Source organism: Dipodomys spectabilis, unplaced genomic scaffold (assembly GCF_019054845.1).
Source record: "Dipodomys spectabilis isolate Male_0828 unplaced genomic scaffold, ASM1905484v1 ptg000160l, whole genome shotgun sequence".
NCBI lineage: Eukaryota > Metazoa > Chordata > Mammalia > Rodentia > Heteromyidae > Dipodomys > Dipodomys spectabilis.
Genome location: NW_024870837.1, coordinates 880,773 through 907,554, shown reverse-complemented (window position 1 = coordinate 907,554; position 26,782 = coordinate 880,773). Strand labels below are relative to the sequence as shown.

At 35.5% G+C, this 26,782-nt stretch overlaps 1 pseudogene; it reads left to right on the top strand.

Moving 5' to 3' along the window:
* The first annotated feature begins 10,414 nt into the window (after window positions 1-10,414).
* LOC122119043 lies at window positions 10,415-10,514 on the top strand (annotated as a pseudogene).
* Window positions 10,515-26,782: the final 16,268 nt, after the last annotated feature.

Here is a 26,782-nt window from a genome sequence, read left to right as displayed (position 1 = left end):
CTCATGAGTCATTAATGTAACAACATGGAAAAGGAGGACCTATTTATTGCTACCTCAATTTTTCTGAAAAGCTGCATTGGCATCATTTTGTTCAAATTTCCATTCTTTGGCTACATAGTGTCATTCAGTGCACATAAATGCAAATATGAGCCAGGTCCTGGTGGTTCATGACTATAATCCTAGCTACTCAGGAGGTTGAGATCAGAGGATTGTGCTTCAAAGCCAGCCTGGTCTGGAAAGTCTCCCAGAAACCCAGAAGTGGTGCTTTAGCTAAAGTGGTAGATCGCTCAACTCGAGATTAAGCCCCAAGACCAACAAAAAAAGCGAAATATGACTTTAAGTTTCCCCCAAAGGAACGTCAAGATCAATTAACTTCCCAAGCAGAAAAAATAATTCCAAAATTATTCAGTGCACCTACTTTTGCTGAGTTACTTAAGTTATGGCTTTTTTGCTGGACAGTCTTTTATTTTAAAAATTGTCAAATATTAGGTTCATAGTAAACTTCATCTAATATTTCTTGTTTCAAACGCAATGTCTATACAGTTGATGCTACTTAGCTGTCTTACAATCTTAGTTCAAAGCCAACCCAGGCAGGAGAGTTGGTCAAATTCTTATCCGTAATTAAACAACAAAAAACAGAAGTGGAGTTTTGGCTCAAGCAGTAGTGTACTAGCTTTGGGGACAGGTGGGCAGGAAAGACAACTGTTCAGGATCAGGATCAGGATCAGAACCAGCACAATCCAAACAAACAAGCAAACAAAAAAACCACAAATATTTCTTTGGGACCCTCCTTAAAGGAGCACTAGTCTGAGAAGAGGCACTTTTGCTTATCATAGTCACTGGATCCTGCTTTTTTGGAATCCTTATTGCTCAGGAGAACTCAGGACTAGACTAGAGGAATTGATAACTGTCTCCTGCAAAAAAGAGAATCATCTCAGGGGTGAAATATCCATACATAAGACATTTTAAAACCTCCATGCCTTTGTTTCTTTGCTGTAGAACACTTTTAAAACAACGTTATTTCCTTTTGTTCTATGCTGGCCTTCAAATGGCACATTATTTCTTTTTGTAATACTCTCACCTAGAAGTTTACAGAAAAGTTTTACATGAGTATAGAACACACTCGAAAAAGTCAGGGACAGAGTTTCCTTCAAGCCTTGGGATTCTTTTCTTGTACAGTAAAAAGGAAAGCACAAGTTAATATGAACTTTGTCATTCCTCTGTGTTCATTTCCTCTCCTGGGAGTTTCCACATCCAATAGCTGTTTTGTCCAGTAACAATCGATGGTGCTGCCTGAGGTATGATGAATGTTCTGGGTTCGCTGAAATAACACAAGGACAATTTTGGACCTGAGGTAACACATGTTTCAAAGACAACTTAGTAAAGAGAAAATACGAAATTTATGTTGCTTATAAATACTTTATCAATGACTACATTGAGTACAAACTTTGTAAGTTCTCTGTAAATTAAGGCGAATTATAAATAGGAAGAAGGTTCTCAGTCATTCTTTTTGTGTGTGTATGTGCTGCGCATTATTTCCCAAGTGTACATGCATTAACAGTAAGGGAAACCATAACAATAATAGGAGAAAAAGAAGTTCTGTGTTTAAGTATAAGGGTTCAATATATTATAAAAAGACTCTACAAATAAGACAACATTGAAACAATAAAGCCAATTCCAGTATGTAGATTTATGGGAGTGATATAGAGAAAGCATTACTCCTACATGGAACACGGATTATGAGGGCACTCCCTTTCTAAATCATGCTTGCTAATCAAGCAACTTTGTAGAAAGAAGAATGGAAGTTAATTCTGCTTCCAAAAAAAGTCAGACATAAGAGCATGGACGTAACAGGGAAAAAAGCCCATCTTGAGAGAGTAGAGAATATACTAGCAATGAACTGGTGGCTAAGATGACATTTCTTTTTCTTTCCTTTACTTATATATTTTTTTGTTGGTCGTGGTCTTGGCACTTGAACTCTGGGCCTGGGCACTTTCCCTCTGCTATTCCACTCAAGGCTAATGTTCTACCCCTTGAGCCACAGTGCCACTTCCACTTTTCTTGCAGTTAATTGGAGAGAAGTGTCTCTGGGATTTTCCTACCAGGGCTGGCTTTGAACCCCAATCCTCAGATCTCACCGCCACCCAGCTTAGGATCACATTTCTAACTGTACACTCAGTATATGTAATGTGTATGTTCATCTATCTTTATATGAATTCTGGAGTTAAAAATCTGGGCTACAGCTTAGACTTTACACTGAAAAAAATGTTTCTAGTTCAAAAGTTGATTCTACTGGATAAATAAAACCTACGAATATAAAAGAGCCTGGGAAGTTCACTTTACATCCAGCCTGGGCAGAAGAGTTTTTGAGACACTATCTATAATTAACCTGCCAAAAGCTGGATTGGAAGAATGGCTCAGGTCATGGAATACCAGTCATGAGCAATATTGATAAATAAGAGCTTGAGGCTTTTGCATGCATACATACAAACATAATCATAAACACAGAGGCACTTAAATGCACACACACAAATGCACAAATGATACAACTCTCAGAATATGTAGAAAATTTAGAAAACAATAGAAAATATATCCTGAGTAAGACTAGAATCAAGTGATAATTTTTAACTTAGAAAATCCTCAAGTGAACTTTCTTCAAAAAAGTTTGAGAATATTACATAGGTAAACTTGAGATAGTAAGAGAGTCAAGTAATCAATAGTAAAGGGATTGGATCCATGGAGGAATGAATCAGAGACCCCGCAGGTGTATTTGAAAATGGTCAAATGTTAGAAAATCTTTGAAAATAGTACACGAAGAGTGTGAGAAGTCTAGTGGATAATATCACTGGAGAAGTTCAGAATTGCTAGTCTGTATCTAGATTAAATAAACCATGAAACTATGGCAGGGCAAAGTGATACAAGGCTAGAATTCTAACATTCAGACTGACAGGAGATTAGAGAGTGGAATTACATAGTGATACCTTCCCTGGACTAGGTAGTATAATTTTGTCTTAATAAAACAAACCAAACAAGAAAGGAATACACAGTTGGAAGTTTGGGCTAATTTTGTCACTATGTTTTGAGAAGTTAAGTTTCCTATTACAATGCAACTCATATATAATCATCAGGTGTGTTTCAAATGCTGTCTGCATTACAGAACATATCTAGATGTAAAATGACTCTTGATTCCCATCCACAATTCTCTTATCATAATTCTGTTGGATTCCAAAGAATTGATGAAGGATTACAAAAGCTTAAGCCCAGAGAAAAAGCAAAGTTCGTCTAATGTATGTCTTTGTAGATATTGCTAAATTAGAATTTAGATTTAAAATAAATGTTTTGTTTTGTTTTTAATTACATATTCTATAAGATACTACAAAATTCTTTTTAAGTAGAGGGTTTAATTGACAAATTCACAAATGATTCTTGCATTCTACTTGCCTAGAATATTCTTTTAAGAGAGTTATAATTAGAACTTAGTTAATGGATAATTCCAACAATTCATGTATAAAATGATAATGTGAATAATGTAGACAGAGTTGCAAACAAAAAGATATTAATTTATAAATTTAGAAAACAGCAATTTTTGAGGCTTTGGTATAACATAGTATGAAGAGAATAATTGTATGACATCTTCTTTTTTCTACCTGTATGTAACACAAGAAGCAGTTTCCTAAATTATGTGCCTCTGTATACAATGAGAAAATTGCTAGGTTTGGGTTTGTTTTTATTTTTGTTTTATTGATTTGTAATAGGGCTTGAACTCTGGGCTGGACACTGTCTCGGAGCCTGTTTATGCTCAAGGCTTGTGTCCTACCACTTCAACATCAGTGCCACTTATGTCTGGCTTTTTTGAAAAGTTTCTTGGAGATAAGAATCTAGGGAACCTTCCTCCCTGGGTGGGCTCTGAACTGAAATCTTCTGATCTTAGCATCCTAAATATCTATGATAGTTAAAAAGCATAAATATAAATAATATTTGCAAGATGTTCTGATCTCAAGAATACCAGTGGGGAAAAATGATGTAACCCAGTTTATTGTGGTGTTCTTTCCAGAACACGAAGTGCATCACATTAGCAGAGGTGTAGTATTTTTTCACAATAGAGATAAGCTATTCGTGATGTGAATTAAAGGAATTTTGAGGTGTACCCTACAAGTTGGAAACTGTTGGGCTAGGATGAATTTATGGCATAAGTCTTTGGATTGATGGTCAAAGAAATAATAACTTACACTGATAAAAAAAATTGCTTACTCTTGAAGAATTAATTATTACAGGTGAATCATAGTTTTATCTTCTACCAGAATGTGGCTACTTTTCTGTTGATTTCTCAATCTGTAACACCCCACTGGAAACTGCATCTATTGCAGAATTTCATAACATGCCAACAGGAATGGAATGTTCAGAATTTGAAAATGAGTAGTTATCAGTCATAGGAATTTTGAAGAATACATATATTCTCTCCTCTTAACAACTTATTTACTTTTAAAAGTTATGGGTTTCCATAGAATTAAACTGTTTTTGATTTGAGTATGGGAAAGTACTAAATTTGTTCTTTTTTCAAAATACTGTCAAGTATATTGTGAAATTATTGTCTAGCTGGATTCAAGTTGTTTGTCCTCTGATTAAAAATGAGTAATAAATTCAAATTAGATGCAAAATAGTATTAATTTTTAAAAAGTTACTACATAAAGAATAATATTTACTATACCAATACAGTGAAATTTTTTCATGCAACTTATTTTTTAAATTAATTTTATTGTCAAAGTGATGTACAGTGGGATTACAGTAATTGTAAGGAAATTAATACATAACTTTTCAAAGGTGTTACCCACTCCTTCATTTTTCTCACAGTTTTCCTTCACCTCAATACTCCTCACAAGTTGTAATGTACATTTCCAACATATTGTCTTGTGAGTAATGCTATTGCATTGGCTTGCCCTTTGTCCTTTGTCTCGCCATTTTGTTGTTCCTCTTCCCTTCCCTAATTAAGGTAAATGTATACACAATACAGAAGGTACCAAAATCAAATACAGCCGGGGACAAACCATAGGGGAAAAAAAAAACAAAGAAAATAGAAATCACATAGTACATTAAAAACACAAACCGCAAATAAAAATCTGTTTCCATATCTTGGAGTTCATTTTGCTCAGCATCAGCTTATATAGTCATATATATGCATAACAAAGCCACTGGAAAATAATAGTTTCATGGACACGATATCATGAAGACAGCATGTTAACCGTTTTTTATGGTAAAGGTGCAGTAACGATTGGCAAATTTGCGATTCTGATAAAGGAATTTCAAAAGAATTTTAAAATTATGCCAGGTAAATTTTAATCGTTCAAACTTTTTTAACAACTTAGCCTATTAAGAAAATTTAAAATTGCCTGGGAAAATAGGCTTTCATGCAAATTAATCCATGGAGACTTAGTTGAGAGGGAGCAATGTTGGTGAAGATGGCTCATTTTCACAATAAACAAACAAACCTCAGAAACCTTGCTATAAATCCTGTAGGTTCCCTTGAGAATTATCCTTACCCAGGAAATATACTCTCACTGTGTGAAACAAGGTTGTAGTGGAATTTAAATTCAAATTTCTTTACAAAAGACATCAAAATTTGTGAATTGACCTTTAATTACCAAACAGAAATTCTCTGAAAAAATAATTTGGGTCAAAATATTTAGGGAGAAATTGCCCTCCAAAATGAAAGAAGGTATTGGGTATACACTTTTCTGTTTATAATACTTTACACAATGTCTTTGCATGTGAAGCACTGAAACAAAGAAAAAATCTGATTGGATACCTCAAACCAATGATTTCACATTTCTAAGTAGCTCACAAAATATAATATCCTTATTAACATGAGATAGTAAAGACTTCTCTTATTACATTAGCCAAAAAGTTTTGGAATCAGAAAAGAATTGAGCAAATTGAAAAAGTAAGATAAGGTGTTCTTAGAAGCCCTAGCTAAAGCGTATTGGCTTCAGCAGTAGAAGGATTCCAAAACTTTTTGATATAGATTTTGTTAATATTTTTGCTACCTAAAGTGATTTTACAGAGTCTATTTGGCTCACTACAATGCAGAACAGATTGAATGAAGACATTCCACATCCAAATAAAAGAGTTTAAAAAGAGAAACCATATACTTCTTCAGCTTCACTAGACTTGAAGCCAAGGAGGTGTGATTAATTGGAAATCAAGCAAGAACTATGAGGAGGACGTAGAAGTAGGACAAAGAAGTATTGTCCGTTGTAACAGACAGTGTCATGCAAGGTATGGGTGATTTAACTCTATTTTTCTCAATATATCTTGTTGAGCAAATGCAAGACCAAGAGAAAATAATCTATTGAAATAATTTAGGATAGAATAACTTTGTTCCTGATATGTTATCTAAGGAGAGACTTACGAGAGAAGATTAAAGTGGAGTATACTTCCTCTAAGCATCTTTTTACAAAATATATCTTTGAGGTTAGAAGTGATTGAACCAAAAAGTGGGGGAGTAATTATCTTGTGGCCCTTTAGACACAAGAAGACTTTCAAGGTAAAAGAAAAAAAGTATAGCTAAATATTTGTGATCACAGCTTCTTGGACTGATTTTATGGAGACAAAGTTTGCATTAGAGTTTTTCCTCATTAAGATAGATGTTGGGTTTTCTTAGCAACCAAATGCAAGGGTGAAGTTTAATGGACTCTCTTAGATAACTAAACAGCATGGTAGAAAAAAATGGCAAATAATATTTAGTAAATTAGTTTGGCTAATTACTTTGCCAGAACAAAGAATGAAAGACATAATTCAAAAACACTTGACTTAAAAGTATGAAGAAAGAGTACTGAAGAGAGATGAGAGAAAACATAGAGGACTCTTCTATCTCCAGTGGAGTAATGGGTTCTTGATCTTGTTTCTTCTATTCTATCTTCACAAGCTATCAAGTGTGGCTGAGGACTGAAGTATCCATTGCAGACAAAGAGAACTCACAGAAGAAAATATCTGCAGCAGATGTTGGTGTTTCTTAACCTTAGACAATCTATTTAAATCTGTTCAAAATTCTCTGCTACCCCAAACTGCCCACTTTGAACAACTTAGTTTGCTTTTCCCAAGACTACCCTTCATTAACTAATTAAAATTTTGAGAGGTCCATTCATCCACTCTAGAGATTGCTGTTTGTTTGTGATTTTTGTGTGTTTTTGTTTTTGTTTTTTTGTGTTTTTTAACTAAATCTCAAAAGGTTGTGCACGTGTATTACAATAAATATGTCCATCAAATTTCCCAATGCTCCTGGATCTGAGTGACTCCTTCTATCATTCTCAACCAACCTCTTCTCCAAGATTTATTTCAGATTTACCACTTCCTTTATCACATATGTACATTGAGTATTCTAGCTGTACTTGTCCGTTGTTCCATTTTTCATTCATTCTATGGCTTTCCTCTCTGGTTTCAACTTCCTGATAGTCATTCTGTTAAACTCTCTCTTAATACTTTGAAAGGTTTATATACATTCCATGGAGTTTCAATCCTGCTTATACTTGAACTGATGTCAGTTTATATTTCCATAATTCATTCATCTGAAATAACAATTTGCAAGACTGGAGACGTGAAGCCCCTAGACATGATTTTATTCTCATCCATTTGGAAGATTAATCTTTAGTCAACAAGAAAGATTAAAAATGGCTTAGAATATATTCCTAACTAACAAATTTTATAAACGGCGTTGTAATAGGGCTTGTGATTATTTTATTTTACATGGGATAATATTTTCTACTACCTATAAGTTTTGGGAAAAGAAGAAAACTACGATTTACTACTATAGAGGAATATGATAGAAACAAGACAGATTTTATGTTTGTCACATCTCTGATGAGTACCCATATTCATGACTTTAAGTCATATTTCTTAGTATGTTAAACAGATAGCGGAAACATAAAACAACATATGATAAGGCAACTATTTGTGACTTTTTAAAATGTACCTTATTAAGTGATGAAATTTACTTTATTAGCTAGTGTTTGGGTTTGAATTATGGGAGGTTGATCTATTTAACACATTCCTGGAAGGCACCTACTGAACAATACAAATGTTGGGTGGTACTATTTCTACACTTTTATGAATGGTTGAACCTGTTTCGCATTAGTGATGGGTAAATAAATCAACTCTTTTGTAACTTGCACCCTAATCTTGAAAAGTTTGTAATGTCACTAATTATCATTGACTTGTCAACTGTTATTTTGGTGAATGTGATTTTAAAAGATTATTTGAAAAGGAATCTGTTTTCAGGAGATAAAATATAGGTTATCATTTGTTAGTGAATGATAACATTTTTATACTACAGAACCAAGTTTTACTGAATTACCAGTATTTTGAAGCATTAACGATTTTCTCAATTAATGTTTTTGTGTATTATATTTGACCTGTAAGTCAAGTTTTCCTAGCCTTGGTAGACCAATTATGGATCTATCGTTCTAGGAACTATTTTTTTGGCCTACTTATGCTGGACTGAAATCTTTCAGTAATTATTAGGAGAGGGGTATTAAAAATAATTTGTGACATTTGTTATCTTGTTCACTCATATGTGCTGGTCATTTGTAAATTAAAAGTTTTATTACTGTACTTTTTTTCAAATTTTGTGATCTCATCTTTCATTTTAAGTTGCCTTGCATTTCACATTTGCTTACTGCTAATTCCAGTGTCGTAAGGATTGAGATGGATTTTCAATTACTTTCTGTTGGCATGTTGCATGGGCCTAGGTGAGAAGTCTTGCCCTTGTTACTTGATGATGGGGATAATTGAAACCTGGGATCCTAGGACCCATGTGTCCTGCAGAAGAATAATAAGTTTTAGACATCATATCAGCAAAATTTGGGTATAATCAGTAGGAATGCTTCAGAAATGTGTAGAAAAACATTTTGGAACCAGTGAGTTAAAATAATAAACAGAGCAGGAGTGTAAATTCTCTTATAGATTAGAGGAAAACAATTTTTTTTAACAATGTGAATTCTGAAGACCAAGAACACTTACAATGTTTATACCGAAGACATTGCATTGATACTTTTCATATGCTAATATATATTCTTTTTTTTTTTTTGGTCGGCCGTGGGGCTTGAACTCTGGGCCTGGACGCTGTCCCTCAGCTAGTCAGCTCAAGGCGAGCGCTCTACCACTTGAGCTACAGCGCCACTTCTGGTTTTCTAGTGGTTTATTGGACATAGGAGTCTCACGGTCTCTCCTGCCCGGGCTGGCTTTGAACCGCGATCCTCAGATCTCAGCATCCTGAGTAGCTAGTATTATAGGCGTGAGCCACCAGAGCCCGGCCATATACTAATATATATTCTAAACACAATTATTTATATTCCAATCTATTTATTGTAATATATATCTATTTGTCAAATTATCAATTAATTCTAGTAAGCTTCACTGTGTGAAATAAAATATCAGCACATATAAATATAAAATATATAACTATATATAATATAAGAAAAAGGCACATGTTTTGCAATGTTCGGTTGTGGTTAGGGTATCAAAGGCAACTGTGTTTTAAAGTATTATTCCATTATTTCTACCTCAGTGTTTGGTAGAGTTGGACCTAAAGCTTTACCATTTGTAGATTTACAGCCTAGAGGCAAGATGAAACACTGTGATTAAACCATTACCAATTTAAGGCCTAATATCAAGGAGAAACATATAGACTTCTCTTGTACCTATGAAAATATTTGGTGAAAGAAAGGCAGTAGTGTAAATTCCTGCCTGGTTGGATGGTAGCCTGGCCAGGACATTAGGTAATCATGCATATGAATTTATTTTCACCTTCTTGGCTTTAGCTACTTATAAAATGTTAGGTATAACAAACAATTATATTTTGATAAAATACCTTCTAGTCTAAACGATTCTGTCTTAACTGTTCATTTCTCTATAATCCCTCTTAACTAAGATTAGTTTTGTTCCAAAAAGGAAATCTATGCTGTCAGGGTAAGATATTCTGGTTGGTCTGTTGCTACATGGAAGAAGAGTGAAGGGTCAGGTAGACATTTGTGCCAGTAAGACCTCATTTAGGAAATTTTAAGCTGCAGAAGTTTAGAAGTAGCTCTTAAGCAAGGCTTATTTTGAATCCATTAGCTCCACAAAGCTAACTCAGTTGATAAATAAGTACTTGAAAAGCCATCACCTTTGGATCTAGCTATAAAGGCTTCAAAGTATGATCAAATTTAATTGAAAAAGACTTAAAATAGTCATTGACAAAAAAAATTGCAAATGTGAGCAATCGACCAAACAGTGTAAGTTTTCCAATATACACAGAATTTTAGAGAATTAAGATCAATAGCATTTTGGGAACAATAAGTTTTCCTGGTTACAAACAGTCAACGAAGGATATATGCCTTTATAAAGACTGCATCATTAACTATGTAAATTTACAGGATATGACATGCTTCAGCAGCACGTTTACCCAAATTACAACAATACAGAGATTAACATGGCACTTGTACAAGGATGATATGAAAATTTGTGAAGTATGCCATATTTTTCATTCTTCAGATGCAAGAAATGAAAAAGTTATTAAAAATGATTACAAAAATAAAAATGTAACAATACATGTAATTAATTGAACTAAAAATTAGTTTGACATCAGTGTATTAAATCCTCACCTTAGAAAGGCCTTTACATAGCATAATCTTTACAAAACGTTTGAAATTAGATAACATCGTCATTTTATTCCAAAGAAATAACATACTATAAGGACCTAGGAAAAAAAGGAATGTTAAACTGTTTCTATATGGAATGCTATCTGAAATAACACACTTAAAAATGAACCTATATATTATAAAACAATGTAGAATTCAAACTATTATATCCAGGAGAGAATGAAATAGATTATGGATATCATACAAACAAAATACAGATTAGATTAAAATATACTTTTTTCAGACAAAAACCAGAAATATCTTTAGTTTCTGTACTACACATTTCAACAGATAAGTTAAAATGATTTCTGATTTAAAAACCACAAACTCTGCAGAAATCATTATAGATGTATACAAACAAATCTTGAATACATTTTGACATCAAAGTCAGGCAATTCACTTGAAGAATACCATGGAGTCCATGAATTTTTAAATAAGATATTGCTGCTGTTTGTATGGTGAAAATATTTTGTACGGACGCAAGGATGGATTGGCATTTTTGAAATTTAAGAAACTTAACCAAACCATTATGACTTAGGAGAACAATTTTTACAGCTTTCCACAACTCCAAAAACGTAGTGATACATATTTATCCTTTTGGCAATATCAAATTCAGTTTCTTCAAAGTTCTTCAGACCTGGTTTGATAATTTGATAATATTCAATAGTAGGAGATCCAGCATATTTTTGCTATTTCTATTCCAAAGAGCAAGATGCAAGGGGGTCAAGAGGACTTTAGTTTGGGCATTGCGATATGCATCATGATGAACTAAGAAAGAATCCAGTCTGGTATTATTCCACATATAAGCACTGTGTAGGGATGTCCAGCAATTCACAGTTATTGCATGAATATCTGCCTTGAGCCACCAACTGATGGATAATATCTAAGTGTCCACTGTAGGATTCCCGATGAAGAGAGGTATATTCATCATCATTCCTAGTATTCACATGAGTGGCCTTTTTGGAAAGTAGTCTCTGTACTGTAGTAAGCTGATTATTTTCAGCAGCCCATAGAATAATTTGCTTGAATACTTCTCCATTTTTTCTGCGAATGATATCATTCCTCACTTTTTCATCTTGTGCCTTGTCTTCATCAGAATTGCCTAAGCAGAGACATTGAGTACCAGTGGGAATCAGGTGCACATATATTCCCCAATAGTTCACGTTGGTTGAACTGCTCAGAAAAATCCAGTGAATATTCTACATCTGTTATTTCACCATGATTTTTTTTCTCTTTTTCCATTTTTACTATTCGAAATTATTCTAACTGGAGAGTAGAGAATTGATAGAGAGCAGAGGAAAGGTTTTCCTCCATATAGAAAGGTACAGACTGAAAATGAGGACCAGTGGTGTCTTCATGTGCAGCTTATTCTAGGAACGAGAAAATATGAAATAATGCCTTCTATGTAAATTATTTGGGGAATGGCAGAGCAAAAAGTGAAATGATGCAACCAAAAATATAAAAGCAAAATAAATTAGGATAATTATGGAGCAGTCATATTATCTATGAGAACCATGAAAGGGAGAGAGGAAGAAAGAGACAGATGTGCAATGACCTAGCTAGCCACAAAATCCATGCCTCGGATCAATTTATAGATCAAAAAATTTTATTTTTTAAAAGAGATGGAAATATAATTTATGTATTTACTTGAAATTAGTAAATACATTTTTAATAGCCTACATAAAGAGACATAGCTTTGACCAAATTAAAGACAAGAATCTAAATCCCTGATAATTCTAGTAACAGAACTGACTGAAATCATTTGAATATCACTTTTCCTGTAGAGTGAAGGAATAGGTCCAGGCTAGGAAAGCAGCTAGAGAAGGCAGACTGATTGTATCTGGAACAAAACTTTGTGGAAAATGGTATCAAGGATTAATTACTGGTGATCCACTTGCACTGGTAGTGTGAATCTGAAATATTGCTTGCTGATTATGAACTATTGCTTTAATCATTGTATGTTCCAAGAAGAAAAGGTGATTTAATTGATAGCAAAGGATTAGTAATACACTTTGACTTCTCATTAAGCACCTTCAACCATCAAAATCACATGAAGACAATAGACAGGCCTACTTTTTTAGATGAAAACAGGTGTCTTTAAAAATAAGATAATTAAGTATTCCTACAAAAGACTTTTTTTTACTACTGTATTAGACAGTTTTTTTCTAATGTTGGGTAACAAGTAATGGATCTATTAGAAAACTCTTAAAGCTCATATGTTCAATAGTGAGTTTTCTTATATTATATCATGGTATTTTTGCTCATGGTTTTAAGAAGAAATTTACTAGCTTAAATTTCTGACAGGACAATATCATCACTGTACAACTTGCTTCTATACTCTACGTTTTAAATTACTATCTAAGTATGTGCATTAGATAGCTATAGAGGAAAATCTAGAAGCCACACTGGTGGCTCATGTGTTTATCCTAGCTAATCAGAAAGATGAAATCTGAGGATTGTGGTTTGAAACCAGACCAAGCAAAAAAAATTCCATTAGATTCTGATTTGAAAGTAACCAGCAAAAGCTAGAAATGGAGCTGTGCGACAAGCAGTAAAATTCTAGGCTTGAGAAAACTAAAACAAAAAACAACAAATTCTGGAACAGAACCATGCCTTGAATTCAAGGCTAGTATTAGCACAAAACAAATGAATGAATGAATTATTTAAAATAAATTAAGTGGTCACATGTGGCGAGGCAAGTAAAATGTAACACCCATGGTGACTGGATTGTGTATTATTTTGTAATAAGGCAAATTAACGCTTGTCCAAATCACTAATATTTTATTTGTACTTTTTGTACTAAACCCTGAATTTAGCATGCATATATATGTGTGTACATGTGCACACATGTGTGTATGTGTATATGTGTGAGTGTGCTGTTGCAATGTTGCTTGCCAATGTGGACAGGGTGAGGCTGAAAAGAGCTAACTGTGTTGCAATGTTTTTATTTATCAGTGTTCTGTCATGTCATTTCTATGGAGCCACTCTTCTGTACATTTTATTTGTCAAATAATAACATCATAATCAAAGCATATACAACATTAAGTTAGATTAAAGAGACCAATTTCAGCTCTGATTATATGTTAGGTAAGAAGATGCAGATATAATTAGGTAGTAAGTTATTGCTGTAAGATGACTGTCAGTACAAAATATGTATTTGACCTCTTAAATTGGTTATACTTTTAAGATATAATCATGGAGTGAGTTTGACCTACTTGACCAAACAGGTATTACTCTCTGGTTATTCCTGTGAAACACAAGGTGGATAAATTCTATCCGGATTTCTGTTGAAAATAACTTTCTTTGTAACATCATATCTGATCTCACTAAGATAATCTACCCTGTATTTATTAAGTTTGAATATCCCACCATATGGACTGAAAATCAGTATTGTGGATATGCTTGTTAGATATACCTTTCAAAAACAAACAAAAAGCCTGTGTCACCTCCAGATTGTGGATGCATTTGAAGTTGTTTTGTACATGCAGTGGGATCTTCACTAATGGCCCTTTTTTGTGAGTAACTCTCATAACTTTAACAAATAAGGATTTTTGAATATTTTTTCCAATATAAATATCAACCCAGAGCTAGTCTTGCAATTTCTGAAAAGCCTTTGAATATTTTAGTATTATTTCACTTCATTGACTATAGGGCTAAATACATTTCTGAAATAAATATTATTAACATCTGAAGATGTAAGTGGGTATATAGGGTTTTTTATGCATCATTTTATGAAAACCCAGTTTTTATGAAAGTAAATGAAATAGAATAAAAGAGTATAAGTAAATTTGGTAAGCTAATTATTAGTATAACTTTGTTTTCTAGCAAGTTTTTTTAATGTAGATGATGCAGTTAAATTATTTTGTTTGTATATCTGTACTTCAGTTAGTTTTAGAATCTTTGTAAGAATGAATTTGTGGAAAAAAATAAATGTATTTGAAAATGATTAGGATTAATCTTGTGTTTTGTGTCCTACTCCCAAGAAAATGAGTTATTTTCAAGTGTTAATATTTTATGACTGAATCTTCAGTATCACAATAAATTTTGAAAAATATGCAGTAGTATTGATGTCTTTTTAAACCAATTGTATTCACAACTTGGAGAATCTTTAATTCATGCATAGGTCTTGGTGTCTATTATTTTTAACCTATCGTTCCTACCATTAATGATAGGTGAGACTGCATTTTGGAAAAATATTTATCTGAGGTCAAAGGTGATTTTTATATCAGTCTTGCTTGTTAATAGCATTTTAAAGTAGTACATTTCTCTCAAAATGTTGGGTATAAAAAGCATTCAAAATACCTCTAATAGTAAACAACTTAGGTGAGCTACAATGTGGAAATGATTGGTCCATAAGACCTGCAGTCTGTTTCCATCAGGAATTGGGGAGGTCATTCCTTCAGTATGACTGTGTTAAAGAGAGATTGGGTCCCAAGGTAGTGCAGTCTTGTCATGGGATAGAATATGATTTCTACAATTTTGAGCTAGAAATCAGGAATGTTATAGTTTAGCAGTTCCTTTCACCAGGGAGGTATAAATTGATTATGAACTTGGAATTTTCATATTACAGCTACATATTTCCTTTCTTTTTGTTTTTTGTTTTGGTTAGTCGTGGGGCTTGAACTCTAGGCTTGGGTACTGTCCCTGTGCTCTTCCTCTCAAGGTGATCACTGTATCGCTTGAGCTACAGTGAAACTTCTGGTTTATTAGTAGTTTATTATAGGTAAGAATCTCTCGAACTTTCCTGCCTGGGCTGGCTTTGAACCGCGTTCCTCAGATCTCACCCTCCTGAGTAGCTAGGGTAACACGTAGACCCACCGGCATCAGGCTTATTTTCCTATTTTCTAACAAAGATAAAGTGAAATATCATTAGAATGTGGACAATAATTCTGGGAAATTTTCCTAGAATTAGTAGACTACGTGCTGGTATTTTAGTCATAATTTAGAATGAAGTTATTTGATACGGTGGGAATGGGGCGCAGGCTAAGATTTACCATTTGTGCAATGTTGTACTAGTAATTCCAACTCTGAAGACTTCAATATCATCATCTGAGAATTAGAAATGGAAGTAGTTCTACTTTATGGGATTATTGTGAGGATTAAATTAGGTACCATAGATAACATACTTGGAAAAACGATCAGCATTTGATCCTTTCTACCTGTTATTTTATCATTTGATGAATTCTAAATTTTTTACTGTAATTTTTATAATGTGTCTCTTTAGGATATGAACATAAACAATAATCTAATACTACAGAGTTGAGGGAGATGAATTGCCCTCCTGAATAATTTACTTTTGGGTCAAATAAAAGGAGGCTTGCAAAAAGAGAATAGACTTTAGAGAAACATGATGAGTTGATGTAAATAGCTGCTTAGCTGATTTTGTTAATTTGTGAACTAATTCAGGGAAACAGAGTACAACAAGGTAAAAAAAATAAAGAAGGTCATATTGAAATACTCATTGGTGTGTTTGTGTGTTCACGCACACGTGGGTACGCACATGCACATATGCAGATGCTCATGCCTGTATTCATCATTCCTGAAGTGTGATACTGCCTGGGCACTATCCCTAAGATTCTGTGCCCAAGGATAGTTGTCTACCACTATTCCATTCTGATTTTTTAGAGATAATCACATATATTTTCATGATTGGACTGGCTTTGAACAGTGGTCTTCAGATCTCAGCCTCCTGAGTAGCTAGCTAAGCTGATTCAGCCTCTGAGTTTCTAGTTAAAATTCTGACTGTCCTGTATGCTTCACTGCTCTTTTATTCTTTTCCTGCGGTAATCAGAAGCGTAACTCATATATGTCTAATTGCTTTAAAAATAATGTTACTGCTTGGCACCAGGGCCTCCCATCTCTACTCTTAACTATTTAGGAGGCTTGAGAACAGATCCCAGGCCAAATTTTAGTGGACTTTCTTCTCTATCTATAGCTGGGTGCATTGGATCATTTCCACCATCCTGCACTATCTAAGAACTAGGATTGGAAGGACTGAAGGATCCAGACCAGCTAAGGTCGGAAGCTAGACAAGTTGGTGTACAACTCTGATGCCATTGATGATTGGAAGTTTAAAAGGACAGATAAGGTGCATGTTCTTGTAGAAAGGGAATCACTATCCTAAAATTAACCACTGATATTATGCCAGCCTAACAAGAAAAATACCCAAAGTTGAAATCCCCACAATTTTCCACAATCAAAATAATTATATACATTAACATCCCAAAACTTAGTACAATGTGTCCTTTATTCTAATATCTTTATCAGATTATCATACGATGTGACAGAATAGTTCTACATTATATTATGATATATTTAAAAACACCTAGAAAATTCTTTCTCATTTATGAAGTGCAAAAGAATGGCAAATTACCTCATTTCTTACATATTTGAGTATCAGTAAAAATTCTTCTAGAAAAAGTTCCGGGAAGATGGCAGAGGAGAAGCTGGAGGCTAAACAAGCTCTTGCATAGAAAGCAGTTTTATTGTTCCAGTGAACAGTCCTAAGCCAGAGAGTCACACCAAGTGTGCCATCACAGGAAGACAGTTAGTCCAGAGAGGGAAAATCCAGGCAAGGAGACAGATCTGAGCGCTTGCCAGCGGCGGTGGTTGCTGTGGCCAGCCTTAGACGCCGAACCTACAACACAGAGAGTCCAGGACAAAGGCTCCAGACGCAGCAGGTGAGCGGATTCTACTCAACCCCAGCAAAAGCTGACTAAAAGCAGATATCTTCATCCTGCAGTTCACAGACAAGGGACAACCCAGGAACCAAGACTTGGTGTGAGTAGAAGCCTGACATCCTCATTCCTTCTCAGGGAACAGAGGAGGGAAGGCCACCCCTCCCCCCTCACTACCAGAGACCTTTGATACTGACAAAGGCCTGGCTGAGCAGCTAGCTCCAACTCAGGCCTTGGAAGAAAACAAGAGTCATGTAGCAAGTCACAGGAACCTAACCTGTCCTGCTAGCCTCAGCCCCACCCAGGGAAAAGTCACCCAGCCTGTGGAGAGCAAGTTCTGACAGCCCCAGGAGTCGATGTCTTCACTGGATAAACAGAGCCAGAGGCTGCCCCTCCCTACAGCAGACTTGACAATCAATTGAAATTCAGTAAACTTAAACCCTGAGAAAGGCTCCAGGCTGGGCTCTGTGAGTATCTCACAAGCTAGCCCCTCAGGGAAAAGCTACTGTTTGCTGAAAGGCCTCAACTCTATCCAGAACCTAGCCTCATCACAGTATCTCCAAACTAGAGGAAACAGCCATCTCCCACTTTTTTGATACTCACAGCAGATCTCCCTCCCATTGAATAAGCCTGGGATGAGGATCACAAAATCCTGGGTAAAGCAGAGCATTTTTCTACCTGCTCAAACTAACCAACTTAAGAAACCAACCAAGCCACAGGAAAATCAAACACCACAAAACGACCAAAGACTCCAACTAGAGACTGGTTAATGACACAAGGGAGATACAGGATCTTCCCATCCCCCCAAAAAAAATCAAAGAACTCTTTTTTTAGTTTTTTATAAAAAATTTTTCCTAAAACATTTTTTTAATTTTAATTTTTAACATTTAAAAAAATTTTGTTTTCTATTAACTTTTTTTTCTTCCTTTTATAATTTTTATTTTCAGGGTATAAGTGTGTGTGCTTTTTTCATGTGTTTTTTCTTTTCTCTATAACTTTTTTTTGTTTAGCTCTACTAAACTTTGATCATTTTTTTTCTTTCCTTCTCATTCTTTTCACAATTTCTTTTCTTTTGTTCTTCTTTACGTGACTTAATTGCTATTCTGCTCATCTTCAGATATACACATAGTTTATTATTAGACCTTATCACCCATTGTGTACCCACTTAATCCAGAAATTTATTACTCAATTCAAAACCAGCACTACTTCTTTATATCTATATAATATTTTAAACATTTCTAATTTTAAGTTTTTCATATCTACTTTCTAGCCCTACCCTTATCTTATCCTATACAATTTCTTCTCTGAATATTATGTCTGCATTTTGCATAATTTTTAAGTTTTTAAGTGTTTCACTTTTTAATTTTTAATATTTTTTCTTCTATTTTTTCTTGTCTCATTTTTTCTCTTTCTTTTCTTTTTTCTCTCTTTCTCTACTATCATTCTATTCAACCTATTTCCCGCTTTGAGATTAAGACTTAGTTAAGTTTACTCATCCTCTGCCTTTCCACATCCCTGTATTCCTATTTTTACCCACATCTCTCCCTAAACCTGATAATTTATGGTTTGCAAAATTCTTCTTTGTGGTTCGTAGCCCATTAATACATAGTTGTTTGATGTTGAATAGATATATCTGTTGAACTAAAGTGTATCTTCAGACTTTTACGATGCAACTACAGACTTTGTTTGATGCTTAACTTAAGATAGTGTTCTAGCACAAAACGTGTTAATTTCATCCCAAATGTGGAGGGCAAGCCAGAAAAACACAAGACAAATGGCAAGTTCGAGTATCCAAACCCACTCATGATACTCAGGGGACAGAACAGATAATGAATAATCCACTGGAGAGTTCCCAAAAAGCTCTACAATCACTACTGGAAAACATGGTAAATGAAAAGATTGAAAACCTAAAAAGGACACTGTATGAATGTGATAGGGAGAGAGAGAAGACAAACCAAAGGTCAATACAGGAATACCATGAGCGTGAGAAAGCTACTCAAAGATTGATACAAGAATTACGTGAGCAGCTAGAGAGCACTCAAAGAGAAATAAAGAAATGGCATGAGCAGGCTGAGACCAGTCAAAGAGATAGACAGGATTTGGGGGAACTGGCCTAGGACAGACAAAGAGAAAGTCAGGAATGGCGTGAGCAGGCTAAAAATACTCAAATAGAGCAAAAGGAATCACATGAACGTGAGGAATCTAATCAAAGAGTAATTCAGAAATTGAGAGAGCAGGATGAGAATACAAAAAGGCAATCATGGAATCCATAAACAGAGAGCTGAAAGAACTCAGGGAGTCCACAAAGAGAATGCTGAATGCAAACCAACAGAAGGAATGGGAGTCCAAGGAAACAATAACCAATCAACTAGGTGATTTGATAATAAAAACTGAACACCAAATTAAGGAACTAAAGAAGTTCATACAAGATCTAAAACAAAGCTCCAACAAAGAATTTGAAGCCATCAAAGCCAACCAATTAGAAGGAAAAGAAATAAAAAACAAAGTAGAAAGTCTTGACAGTAGGTTAGACCATGCAGAAGATTGAATCTCGGGGATTGAAGACAGCCTAGATATTATAGAGAAAGCACATACAACCACCCAAGAAAAATCCAAGAAATATGATAGATCTATTCAACATTTTGAAAACACCATCAGAAGGCCTAATCTGAGGATAATGGGTGCAGAGGAGCACCTAGAGACAGAAGTTAATGGTCTAGGAAATTTGTTTCACAGCATCCTAGCAGAGAACTTCCCAAACATGCAAAAAAGATAGGCCTATTCAAATACAACAAGCTTTTAGAACTCCAAATAGGCCAGACCAGAATAGGACATCCTATTGTCACATTATAATCCCCACAGGATCAATTCAGACCAATGAAAACATCCTTAAATCTGTCAAGGAGAAAAGATCAATCACCTATAAAGGGAAACCAATTAGAATCACCTCAGATATCTCAGCAGAGACAATCAAAGCAAGAAAAGCCTGGAATGATGTATGCCATGCCCTAAAGACAAACAACAATGAACCAAAAGTACTGTACCCAGCTGTATTCTCCTTCATAACCGAAGGGCAACTAAATACCTTCCATAGCAATGAAAAATTGAAACAATATATCTCTACCTAACCAGCCCTACAAAAGATTCTTAAAGATGTCCTACACATAGAAAACCAACAAGACCACAATAGAGGCCAAGAAACTGCCCCCAAACTGAGAATCCAAAAACCATAGGAAGAACCTAGTTGCCGCAGCCCCCAAGAAAGTGGATAAAATGGCAGAAACTCCTAAGTACCACTCTGTCCTATCTCTTAACATTAATGGACTTAACTCTCCAATTAGCGACATACACTGTCTAGCTGGATTAAAAAGATCCTTCTATCTGCTGCCTTCAGGAATCTTGCCCATAAAAACAAACACATTTTCAATGTGAAAGGTTAGAACAAAATGTACCAAGCAAATGGCCTCCATAAAAAAGCTGGAGTTGTAATCCTAATATCAGATGAAATAGATTTCATATTAAAATTAGTAAGAAGAGATAAAGACGGTCTCTACATATTAATTAATGGATCTTTCTTTCAGGAGGATATTAAAATTCTAAACATCTATTCGCCAAACAACGGAGCACCCAAATTTATCCAAGAAGTATTACTTTCCCTCAAATACCACATAGATCCAAAGACATTAATTGTTGGGGACTTTAACACGTCACTTTCCCACTAGATAGATCAACTCGGCAAAATCTCAGCAGAGAAACCGAAGATATAAACAACTGCATAGATCCACTAGATTTAACAGACATCTACCGAATATCTCACCCAACAGCTTCAGAATACACGTTTTTCTCAGCAGCACATGGAACATTTTCCAAAATATACCACATTGAAGGACACAAAGCAAACTTGTCCAAATTAAGAAACATTGAATTTATACCTTACATTCTCTCAGACCACAAGGGAGTAAAATTAGAACTCAACACCAAAAGCCACCAAAGAAATTCCTGTAACACATTGAGGCTGAACAACACACTGCTGAATCATGAGTGGGTCATGGAAGAGACTAGAAAGGAAATTCAAATGTTCATGATATTCAACAAAAATGAACACACAAACTACCAGCTCCTCTGGGACACAACAAAGCATTACTCAGGGGTAAGTTTATAGCTCTGAGTTCCTACATGAACAAATTGGTGAGATCTGAAACCAACAAACTAATGAGGTATCTGAGCATCCTTAAAAACGAGCAGCAATATAAATCCCAAACCAGTAGATTGAAAGAAATAATTAAAATTAAATCAGAATTAAATGAATTAGAATCCAAAAAAACTATAGAAAGAATCAATCAAACAATGAGTTGGTTCTTCAAAAAAAACAAAATTGACAGACCCTTAGCTAATATTATCAGAAAAAGAAGAGAACACACCCAAATAAATAAACTTAGAGATGAGAATGGAAACATTACTCCACAAACAACCAAGATTCAGAACATTATAAGGGAATACTTCTGAAAACCTTATGCTAAGAAGTTTGAGAACATGACAGAAACGGACCTTTTCCTAACAAATATTGACATGCCGAAACTAACACAAGATGAGTTAAATCATCTAACAGGCCCATATCAAGTATTGAAATAGAAACATCAATAAGAGACTCCCATCTATGAAAAACCAAGGACCAGATGGTTTAACAGCAGAATTCTACAAGTCCTTCAAAGCAGAGCTCACACCAATACACTTCCAACTCTTCAATGAAATTGAAAGAGAAAGTTCACTACCGAATTCATTCTATGAAGCCATCATAACCCTCATCCCAAAACCAGGCAGGGACTCATCAAAGAAAGAGAACTATAGACCCATTACTTTGATGATCATTGATTCAAAACTTGTCAAAAAATTTTGGCCAATCGACTTCAAAAGTTCATCCAAAAATCATACACGATGATCAAACAGGATTCATTTCAGGGAAGCAAAGCTGGTTCAATATGGGCAAGTCATTTAATATAATTAATCACATCAACAAGAGCAAGGATAAGAACCACATGGTTATTTCAATAGATGCAGAAAAATTATTTAACAAAATCCAACTTCCCATTATGATGAAGGTTCTGGAAAAATTAAGAATCCATGAAACATTCCTCAATACAATAAAGGCTGTATATGACAAACCTACAGCCAGCAATATACATAATGCTGAAAAACTAAAGCCATTTCCTCTTAACTCAGGAATGAGACAAGGATGCCCAGTCTCTCTAATGCTATTCAATCTAGTATTTGAATGCCTAGATATAGTAATAAGACAAGATGCTAACTTAATAGTGATCCAAATAGGGAAAGAATTTAAACTCTCCTTCTTTGCAGTTGACATGATCTTTTATTTAAAGAATCACACAGAATCCACTCCCAAATTACTCAAAACTTTGGCAAAGTAGCAGAGTATAAATTTAAATCTCAAAAATCAAAGGCATTTCTGTATGCCAACAATGAGAAAAGTGTGGCTGAAATTAGGAAAGCAATTCCATTCGTAATAGCCCACAAAAAATAAAATATCTAGGAATTAACTTAACCAAAGAAGTGAAGGACCTCTATGATGAAAACCTTAAAAACTTGAAAAAGGAATTCAAAACAGAACTTAGAAAGTGGCAAAAACGGAAGGACATGGGAAGATGGCGGAGGAGAAGCTGGAGTCAAAACAAGCTCTCACATCGAAAGCAGTTTTAGAGTTCCAGTGAACAGTCGCAAGCCAGAGAATCACACCAAGTGTGCCATCACAGATCAGAGAGTTAGGCCAGAGAGGGAATATCCAGGCAAGGAGACAGATCTGAGCTCTTGCCAGCAGCTGCCGCTGTAGCATCTGCGACAGGGGTGGCTGTGGCGGCCACAGATGCCATACCTGAAACAGAGAGAGTCCAGGACAAAAGAACCATACGGAGCAGGTGAGCGAATTCTACTCATCACCAGCAAGAACCGACACGGAGCACACATCTTTATCCTCCAGTTCCCAGACCAGAGATGACCCAGGAACCAAGACGCGGCTTCAGTAGAAGCCTGACATCCTCACTCCTTCTCAGGAAGCAGAGGAGGGAAGGCCACTCCTCCCCCCCCCCCCCCCCAGTACCGGAGATCTCCATCTTGGATACCAACAAAGCTCCGAGGAGCTGCTAGCTCCAACTCAAGCCTTGGAATAAAACTAGGGTCATTTAGCAGGTCACAAGAACTTAATGGTGTGACCTGCCAGACTCAGCTCCACCCAGGGAAAAGTCACCCAGTTCAGGCACCAGCCCTAGGAGTGGATTTCTTCATTGGGTAATCAGAGCCAGAGGCTGCCCCTCCCTTTAGCAGCCTCGACATCAGTAAACAGAAACCCTGAGAGTGGCTCCTGGCTGGGCTCTGTGAGTTTCTCACAAACTAGCCCCCAGGAAAAGCTACTGTTTGCTGAAAGACCTCAACTCTACCCAGAACCTGGCCTCATCACGGCATCTCCAAACTTGAGGAAAAAGCCATCACCGTCTTTTGTGATACTCAAAGCAAACCCCCCTCCCATTGAACTAACTTGGGAGGAGGATCGAAAAATCCTGGGCAAAGCAGAGCATTTTTCTGCCTGTCCAAACAAACTGAATTAAGAAACCAACCAAGCCACAGGACCATAAGCAGACCAGAGACTCCAACCAGAGGCTGATTACAGACACAAGGGAGATATAGGATTTTTCCCAAACCTCCCCCAAAAAATCAAAGAACTGTTTTATTTTAATCTTCTTGTTTTTTTTTTTATACCTTTTACAATTTTTTTTCTTTTCTAAAACGTTTTCTAATTTTTAATTTTCACCTTTTTTGAAAAAAATTGTTTTCTAGTAACTTTTTTTCCTCCTTATAATCTTTATTTTAGGGGTACATATGTGTGTGCATTTTTCCTTCTTTTTTTTTTCTTCTTTAAAAAAATTTCTTTTTGTTTTTTGCTTAGCTCGACTGAACTTCTGATCTTTTTTTTCTTTCTTCGTTATTCTTCTCACCTTTTCCTCTCTTTTGTTCTTCTTTATGAGACTAAATTGTTGTTCTGCACATCCTCAGATAAACCCTAGTTGAATATTGGACCCTATCACCCATTGTGTACACACTTAATCCACAAATTTATTACTCAATTCAAAACTTCTGAGACTTAAATTCCTTAATGGCAGTACTACCTCTTTATACCTATATAATATTTTAGGTATTTTTATTTTTAAGTTTTTCACATCTCGTTTATATCCCTCCCCTTCTCTCATTATATTAACGTTCTTTGAATAGTTTGTTCTCGATCTGCATATTATTAATTTTTAATCTTCTATTTTTTTCTGGTCTCTTTTTGTTCCCTTTCTTTTTCTTCTTGATTTCTCTCTCACTACTTTAATCCTCTCCAAACTGTTTCCTGCTTTGAGACTAGGACTAGTTAAGTTAACTCTCCCTGTGCCTTCCCACATCACTCTATTCCTATTTTTTACCTACATCTCTCCCTAACCCTAATAATTTCTGGTTTACCAAATTCTTCTTTGTGGTTTATAGCCCATTAATATATACTTGTTTGATGTTGAATAGAGGTATCTGTTGAACTAGATTGTATCTGCAGACTATTGACTGTGTATATACAGACTTTGGTTGATGCTTGCCCTAAGTAAGTGTTCTAGCACAAAACTGGTGTTACTTTCATTCCAAATGGGCAGAGTAAGCCGGAAAACCACAAGAAAAATGGCAAGTCTGGGTATCTCCACTCCCACTCATGATAATCAGAGGACAGAACAGATAATGAATAATCCAGAAGAGATTTCCCAAATAGCTCTACAAACACTGCTGGCAAGCATGATAAATGAAAAGACTGAAAACATACAAAGAACTCTGTATGAGCGTGATAGGGAGAGAGAGGAGGCCAAAAATGGTCAATGCAGGAAAAGATTGAAAACATACAAAGGATTCTGTATGAGCGTGAGAGGGAGAGAGAGGAAGCAATCCAAAGGTTTATGGAGGAATATCATGAACGTGAGGAAGCTACTCAAAACCTGATACAGGATTTGCACGAGCAGGTTGAGAATACTCAAAAAGAAAGGCAGGAATGGCATGAACAGGCTGACAACACTCAAAGAGAACTACAAGAATGGCATGAACGGGAGGAAGCTAAGCAGAGAGTAATATAGGAATTGAGAGAGGAGGATGAGAATACACAAAGATCACTAAAGGCATTCATGGGATCCATTAACAAAGAGCTGAAGGAAGTCAGGGAGACCACAAAGGGAATGCTGAATGGAACCCAACAGAAGGAATGGGAGTCCAAGGACACCATAAACAATCAATTAAATGATTTGAGAATAAACACTAAATGCCAAACTAAGGAAGTAAAGAAGTCCGTACAAGATCTAAAACAATGCTTCAACAAAGAATTTGAAGCCATTAAAGCTGAACAATTAGAAGGAAAAGAAATAAAAAACAAAGTAGAAAGTCTTGACAGCAGGTTACACCATGCAGAAGATCAAAACTCGGAGACTGAAGATAGCCTAGATATTATAGAGAAAGAGCATACAATCATCCAAGACAAGTCCAAGAAATATGAGAGATCTATCCAACACTTGGAAGACACCATCAGAAGGCCTAATCTAAGGATAATGCGTGTAGAGGAGCATCTAGAAACAGAAGTTAATGGTCTAGGAAATTTGTTTAACAGGATCCTAGCAGAGAACTTCCCAAACATGCAAAAGATAGGCCTATTCAGATACAAGAAGTTTCTCGAACTCCAAATAGACCAGATCAGTATAGAATATCCCTCCGGCACATTATAATCCACACAGGACCAACTCAGACCAAAAAGCTGTGAAGGAGAATAGATTAATCACCTATAAAGGGAAACCAATTAGAATCACCTCAGATTTCTTAGCAGAGACAATCAAAACAAGAAGAGCCTGGAATGATATATGCCAAGCCCTAAAAACAAACAACTATCAACCAAGAATACTGTACCCAGCTAAACTCTCCTTGATAATTGAAGGCCAAGTAAAAACCTTCCATAGCAAAGAAAAATTGAAACAACACATCTCCACCAAACCAGCCCCACAAAAGATTTTAAAGATGTCCTACACATAGAAAACCAACAAGACCACAATAAAGGCCAAGAAACTGCACCCAAACTGAGAATCCAAGAACCATAGGAAGAATCCAGTTTTTGCAACACCCAAGAAAGTGGATAACATGGCAGGAACCCCCAAATACCTCTCAGTCATTTATCTTAACATTACTGGACTTAACTCTCCAATTAGGAGACATAGACTCTCTAGTTGGAATAAAAATCAAGGTTCTTTTATCTGCTGCCTTCAGGAGTAACGTCTTCCCATAAAAAAAAAAAAAAACACATTTTCACTGTTAAAGGCTGGAGCAAAATCTACCAAGCAAACGGCCCCCATAAACAGGCAGGAGTTGCAA